Here is a 7,275-nt window from a genome sequence, read left to right on the forward strand (position 1 = left end):
CACGCACGCACACACGCCGGGCGTGAGTTTTAAGCCACCGGGTCCAGGAGGTGAACCGCGGTCGACTATGTGGGAGTCCAGAGACATAGCCATTACGCTAACTGCTGGTTCCCTCGGTGCCTTTTTATGCACGTCCTTTGCCGGACACCCCTCAGAGATCGCTCTCTGAGGAGTGACAACTGCTAGGAATCATCGTGCATTTTTATTGAAAATGTGTTACATGCAAGTAAATGGAAGAGGGACTACGTGTTTCAATTATCAGCTCATAAAGTCTTAAGAATAGGGAACATATATTCTGTTCAGGGTTGGATTGAGGGTGGTTCTAGTGCAGTTCTGCAATTGTAGGTGGGTCTCCATGGAATGCAGTTTCGGGAAAGCGGTTCCAGTAAGCAGAGATGATTATCAGCTGATGCGGTGCAGCAGCCATCTTGTGATTACCGGGAATGGTGCTGAGAAAAGAAAGTCTCAAGTATAGATATTAGTTTTTATGGGTCTAATAAAGAATGATACTTATACAGTTTTGTAGGGATCTAAAACTTAATTTGAGGAATCCTAATATATTTATCTATTTCACTTGGTGAGGGCTGGGGTGTCCTGGGTCAGTTTTGGCCTAATCCTGTTTTAGGTAAAGAAAAGATTAAGTTTACCTTAAATGTGTTTCGAAGGGCCTTCCAAAGGTCAAGATTATTTCTGCCTAGATAGAACTTCAGCCCACCCTCTGTTGTCACCATGGAGATAAAGCATTGTACTTAATAGTAAGTGATCAGAGCAAAGGGGAGCGGTCGGGGGACTTCCTAGAAAATTGTATCATATACTCAGGATGCATAAGAGAGCTATGTAATTCTTTTATAGTAGTATATTGGGGAGTCAGAGGGGGGTCGCTTCTCAGTAAGCTCAGTACCAGTTTTCTGGAGCAAATAGCAAGCAGCCTTGCTGACATGCTAATTGACCCAAGCTTTGTTCCTAGGTCGGGGATGGGGTGGGGGGCGCACAGTAGCAGCCTTGCCAACGTACTGAACCGACCGGAAGTGGAGCTCAAAAGTTGGGGGACTCAGATAGATCCTGGGGCCTCGCCGGGTCGGACTCCTCCACAGGGCCAACTCCCAGACCGCTGATGCAGACAGCAGAGTGAGGCAGACAGCTATTTTTCAAGATCAGGAGTCACAAAACTTCACTTCTTTATTATTATTTTTAAAGCCTTTCTCCCAATAAAGGTCACGTTGAACACTTTCCTTTTTTTTTTTTTTTTTTTTCTCGTGTGCACTTGCTGGAGAGACAGAGATAGAGGGAAAGCGAGAAGTCATCCCCTGGGGGGACGGCCACACTGTAGTCCCTTCTCCTCCATTTTCCTCCTAGGATTTTGGGCATGCACGCACATGTGCCCAAGTGTGTGCTTCAAGATGCCACGCCCAGGTCTCACACCTCAGTTGGCCATGTGGGACTGAGCACCTTAACCATCATGCCACCTACCGGCCCCTGAATGTAATTTGTAAGCCTTCCTCCTTCCCATGGGAGGGTCCAGTGGAAGCTTGGAAGCTGGTGGGAGACTGCCCCGGCCTCTCCTTTTCTCCCTCTGATCTCCCGCGTTAGACCTTGGGAACTGTGTCTTCCTCTTGCTGACCACCTCTGTGTTCCCACCGGTCAGGGGCACACTCAGCATCTTTTGCACTAGTCTTCCAAGCCCTGGCCGCGTCAGCCAATCAGTCTGATTGCTGGTTATGCCAACATCTCAATCATTCGAAAGAACCTAAACTTATTTTCATTTCTGCCCAGGCAAGTACTGGTGGGTCCAGTCGAGAAGAGGACACAGGACAAGGACGAGGCATGGCATCCGTGACCCAGAAGGCAACATCTACCTGCTTCTCCTTTTGGTGAGCCAACTGGACATGAAAAGCTGCCATGGAAGTTCAAGGACCACCTTTTACTCAAGTAAAGTCACTAAAAAGGAAAACTTTCCTTTGCATTAAAATAGGGGTGGGCTAGCCTAGACTTTGGTGGCCATAGGAGCCAGATCCCACGTGGCCAGCTGTTGGAACACACTGGGCACCTGTGTGTGCATGCCCCAAATCCTCACTGGATGGAGAAATGGAGAATAGATTACGGCGTAATTACACCCACCAAAGGGTGCTTTCCCCCTCCCTCTCTGTCTCTCTCAGGTGAGCACATGCACCCCTGGTAACTAGCAAAAACAAACAAACATACAGGGATGATGCTGGGCCATTTCCACGTGGCCCACCTGGGTAACGCTACAGTTAGATGTGCGGTTTGATGTCACATTCTCATGACTCTTACAAGGATCATTAACGGTCCCGACACTGGTGTTTGTCACACCAACACTGCCAAGTCAGCACTGTCATGGATGGCTCACAAGCCAGCCCTGGGCAACTTGGGGTCACACACCTGCTCCCCTTGTTAGGTTACCAAACGTCAAAGATCATGCATGGGTAGACCAGAAGTTTGGGCCGACTCGGCCGGGAGGCAATACCAAGCCTTCTAACTGCCAGAACTGGACAAAAGGCCTTACACAAATATTTCGCAACCCGTCTGCTCCCACAGACTGACGGGCCTGTGGAAGCTGGGATGTGTGACACCCGTGTGACGGGGCGAGGCACGCCAGCCCCAACCCGGTGGGTCGTGAGTCCCGCTCAGACTTGGTCTGTAAGTGCCACTGGTCTCTGTGTCTAGGTGGTTCCCACCCAGATGGCAGGACATTGTGGAATTGGTCACCTAACAGCCTGTCATGAGGGACTCCATCGTAAGTGCCAACCAAATTACAAACTTGGGCTCCTCTGTCTGTAAGGAGAGGAAGATACAGTCCCCAAGGTCTAAAGCGGGAGATCAGAGGGAGAAGGGGAGAGTTCGGGGCAGTCTCCCTCTAGCTTCCACACAAATGCAGTAGATGTGATGCTATAAAAGAAAAGCTTACTTGTGGGGCCAGCAGGTGGCATGGAGATTAAAGTGCTGGATCTCACAGGGCTGACTGCATGGTTCGATTCCCAGACCTGGTGGCTTGACAATCACACTGGGAATGTGTGTGTGCATGCCCAAAATTCTGAGAGGAGATTGGAGGAGAAGGGGTTGTGGCTGGCCATTCCCCCTGGGGAAAGTTTCTCACTCTCTCTGTCTCTCTCCAGTGAGTGCACGTGTCCTATGGCAAAAACCTAAAAGGAAAAAAAAAGAAAGAATAAAAGAAAACCTACTTACAGGGCCAGCAGGTGGCATGCAGGTTACGGTGCTGGATCCCACACGGTGGCTGCGCAGTTTGCTTTTTGGACCTGGTGGCTTGAAAAATCACACCAGGTGCATGTACGTGCCTGCCCAAAATCTCAAGTGGAGAATGGAGGAGAAGGGATTATAGCATGGCTATCCATGGGTGGAAGGAGTGATTTCTCACTTTCTCTCTCCCTCTCTGTCTCTGATGAGTACACAAGCCGTATAACAAAAACAAAAACAAACCAAAAAAATAAAAAACAACAAGCAAAAAAAGAAAGAACCTACTGATAGGACCAGCCAGGCTACCCCAAACTTTGGCTGACACTGCAGTTCTGACTCTCCGCCCCGAGCCTCAGGCTGTAGTCGCTGGCCAGCTAACAGAGGCTCCCTTTAACCTGAATCTGGCTTTGGCGGTTGCTCATTCGGTTACACTCTACAGCACAGTGATAAGGGATGGAGTCTGAGGAGTACACGGTCCGGGTGCTGGCTCCAGATCGTGAGCTCCTGAAGGTACAGGGAGACCTCAGGGTGCGAGCCCTGGACCCTCCGTGTAAGCCTGGCATTCGGGAGCTTTGCATCACCACTGTGCTGCTGCCAGGTGGCCCCAAGTTCCAATATCGCTTCAGCCAATTTGGTTTCCTATATTGTTGTTTTTTAGTTTTTTTGCTATAGGGCATGTGCACTCGCTGGAGAGAGAGAGAGAGAGAGGGAAAGTGAGAAATCACTCTCTGGGGCGATGACCATGCCACAGTCCTTTCTCCTCCATTCTCCTCCTGGGATTTTGGGCACACACACGTCTGCAGCGTGATTTTTAAGCCACTGGGACTCAAACCAGGGTCAGACATGTGGGAGTCAGTGCCATAACCGGCATGCCACCTGCCGACCCAGACAAACATGTTCTACAATCTGTTCTCTCTCTGTCCGTCTCATCTCCAGGGCAGCAGACCCCTAAATGTGCACCCTTCTTCTCCAAATGCCCCAAACTGTCTTTTCCAACCCAAATCCTGGTGGTTTTTCCTTCTCTCCTCACCTCCTGCACGTTCTATGTCCATCCGCTGGGTCATGCTGGGCCCTTGCCAGGCCAGGCATAATCCCCTCAGGAGGAGAGGCTACGGCCCCTGTGCATATTTTCCTTTTTAAAAAGATTTTTCTTTACTCGTGATAGAGCACGTGTGTACACAGGACAGAGTGACACGGAGAGAGGCGGGCACCTCTGAGGGCCTGGTTACACCATGGTCCTCCTCCTCCACCCTCCAGCCAATGGGCCCTGGGCACTCAGGCACACACCCGGGCATGTTCAGGCTGGCTGGGTTGGGGATTTGAACCATGGGCGCTGTGTGGGATCCTGTGTCTCTTGAGCAGTGCTTTATTGCTGCACTGCAGAGCTAACCCGGGGATGGGGCTCCCTCTGCCCTGTCCCACATCCTGTTTATGCATTATTTATTCCTGGGTCCGTGGAGGAGTCATACGAGTAAAGTCCCAGCAAAGAGGGAAGTGTGACCGTGAAGTCACACTTTCAGAAGAGACACTGAGGTCTCTTTTGGGTCACACGCCAAGTTCAATTCACATCCCTGGGCGGCTCCTGGCTGCCACTGAGACCCAGAAGGTCCGCTTACTTGCCGTTCACTGAGCGTCTCCTCCATGCCAGGCCGAGTGAGTCAAGGGTGTGTCCAGAAGGAAAAGATACTGAACACACAGCTGTCATATCTGGGATTGTGACTAAGTACCACCGAGGAGACAGATGGGGGCCGAGAGGGTCAACGTCAGCGCCAAGGAAGGCTTCCCAGGAAGTGACATGAAAGTTGAGCCCGGACGTCAGACCAGGAGTCACTCAGGATAGGAAATCTGGGCACCGGGACCAGTGTCCGGAAGGGCCAGGGGGCATGAGACAGAGCTCCAGCAGGACCGTGTGGCTGGAGCAGGGTGCTGGAGGGGCTTCCAAGGGGACGCGGGGGCACATCGTACAAGCTTTGATAGCTGCATCGGAGAGGTGGGCCTCATGCTCCGGTCTAGACACTTCCAGCACGAGCCCCAGAGGAGCTTTAAGCTTGGGATGTGGTTTCTTCAAGACGTGGTGCTGCAGGTGTGGGCTCTGCAATGTGGGCCAACCGGCTCAGTCCACAGCCCTGGGCTCGGCTGTCTGCACGGGCTCTGGGGTCGACGGAGCCCGTTGGCCTTCTCTACTCTGTTCAGTGACCACGTGTGCCTGCTTAACCTCAGCCACGGTGGGCATCACACCACGGAGATTGGCAAGCACCAAGTCAGCTCTCCTGCCCCACCCCTCTGCTGAGCATTCCCAGCCCAGAGAGGTGGCCGGCACTCCGGCACCCACCAGGCCCCTCACGAGACGGCTGATCTTTGCAAAGCAGGAAGTGATCAAGACCAGGGAGTTTTATCTAGCTTACCCTTAGCCATCTGGAAACTAAGTAGCAGAAGTTTTTGAATCACAAGCTTTGAGGCCAGACAGGCTGGTGTCCATATTCCAGCCCGGCACTATAATTAGCTATGTGACCTAAACAACAAACTTTACCTTGTCTGAATTTCATCTGTTGAAAGGAGCTGTCTTGGTCCACTTGAGCAGAGGTTTATTTGCTCCACAATTCAGGGGGCTGGAAAATCAAAAGGCACAGAGTGGGCATGAGGCTGGCCTGCACCACAGTGCGGCTGACAGAGCGGAGGATGGCAGGTGTACGCAGAGCCAGTGTGGCGTACTCACCTCCTCTCTGCGTCAACCCAGCGGGACTCAGTCCTCGGGCCTCACCCTACCACCCAATCACCAGTCTCTTCCCCAAGGACCCACCTTACAACACCCTATCAGATAACGTTTTTACCTTCTTAATCGCATTACAGTGACTCGGCACATGGATGGGGGTGTGTTCAAACTCCCGCACGGGGTATTGACCATATCCGCCTCCCAGGGTTGTCGTGAGGAATACACACTGCGATGGGCAGGCTGTGAACTGCAGTGCTGCACAGCAAGGGCTCAGATTAGCGCTCCCGACGGTTGTTTCTTTGATTGTTCAAACAAATTTACTTAATATTGATTAACTGCAAATTTTCATATGCAACACATGGCCATCATTGCAGGATCTGGCCTTCTAGAGGAATATGTAAACGGGCCTTCAGTTAGGATTCGGCCTTCTTAGAAAGGCGAGAAATGACCCTAACTCCCAGCCCAGAAAAAAATGACCTAAATTATCATATTCTTTAACAAGTTCCAACAGCTTCTTAATACAAGAGTGATTACAAACTCAACTTTTTGCCTTAGCATTTTTCTATAAAGTCTCATTTTTGACCAAAAAAAAGACAGAGGTTTCTCCTTAAACTTTGTTTGTTTTTGGAGAGGTTTTTTTGCTATAGGGCACATGTGCTCACCAGATAGACAGAGAGAGACCGAGAGACAGAAAGCGAGAAATCACCCCCCAGGGGGGATGGCCACGCCGCAATCCCTTCTCCATTCTCTTCTCGGGATCCTGGGCACGCACACACACGCCAGGCGTGAGTTTAAGCCCCCAGGTCCAGGACGCGAACCGCGGTCGACTACATGCGAGTCCAGCGACATAGCCATTTATGCTAACTGCTGGTCCCTCATTAAACTTTGTTTTAATGGGTCTCAAAATTCTGTGACAGATTTTTCGTCAAGTTGTTTCCATTAAAAAGCACTGATTTTAAAAACTAATAACTTAAAACTGCCACACACAAAACCGAAGTGGCCCACAAAACACTGTCGTTTCCTTCTGAAGGGTTTACGATGCACTGTTATCACTAACCAGTCTCTTACTAGTAAACATAAATGGCCGATCGAGACAATCAGTTCTGAGACTCTCTGTCCACCACGGATTCAGACTGGGGCAGCAGGAATAGTCATTCGCCTTCTGAGCTTTCTGGGCAGACTTGGTGACCTTGCCAGCCCCAGCAGCCTTCTCGTCCACAGCTTGGATGACACCCACAGCAACTGCCCGTCTCATACCACGAACAGCGAAACGACCCAGAGGAGGAGAGTCAGAGAAGCTCTCGACACACACGGGCTTGCCGGGAACCATATCAACAATGCGCAGCATC

At 51.0% G+C, this 7,275-nt stretch overlaps 1 pseudogene; it reads right to left on the bottom strand.

Moving 5' to 3' along the window:
* Positions 1 to 3,587: 3,587 nt before the first annotated feature.
* The window catches only part of LOC106736075 (elongation factor 1-alpha 1-like), a 21,088-nt pseudogene continuing 17,400 nt past the window's right edge, over positions 3,588 to 7,275 (bottom strand).

The sequence above is a fragment of the Tupaia chinensis genome, unplaced genomic scaffold (assembly GCF_000334495.1).
Source record: "Tupaia chinensis unplaced genomic scaffold, TupChi_1.0 Scaffold000628_1, whole genome shotgun sequence".
Classification (NCBI taxonomy): Eukaryota; Metazoa; Chordata; class Mammalia; order Scandentia; family Tupaiidae; genus Tupaia; species Tupaia belangeri.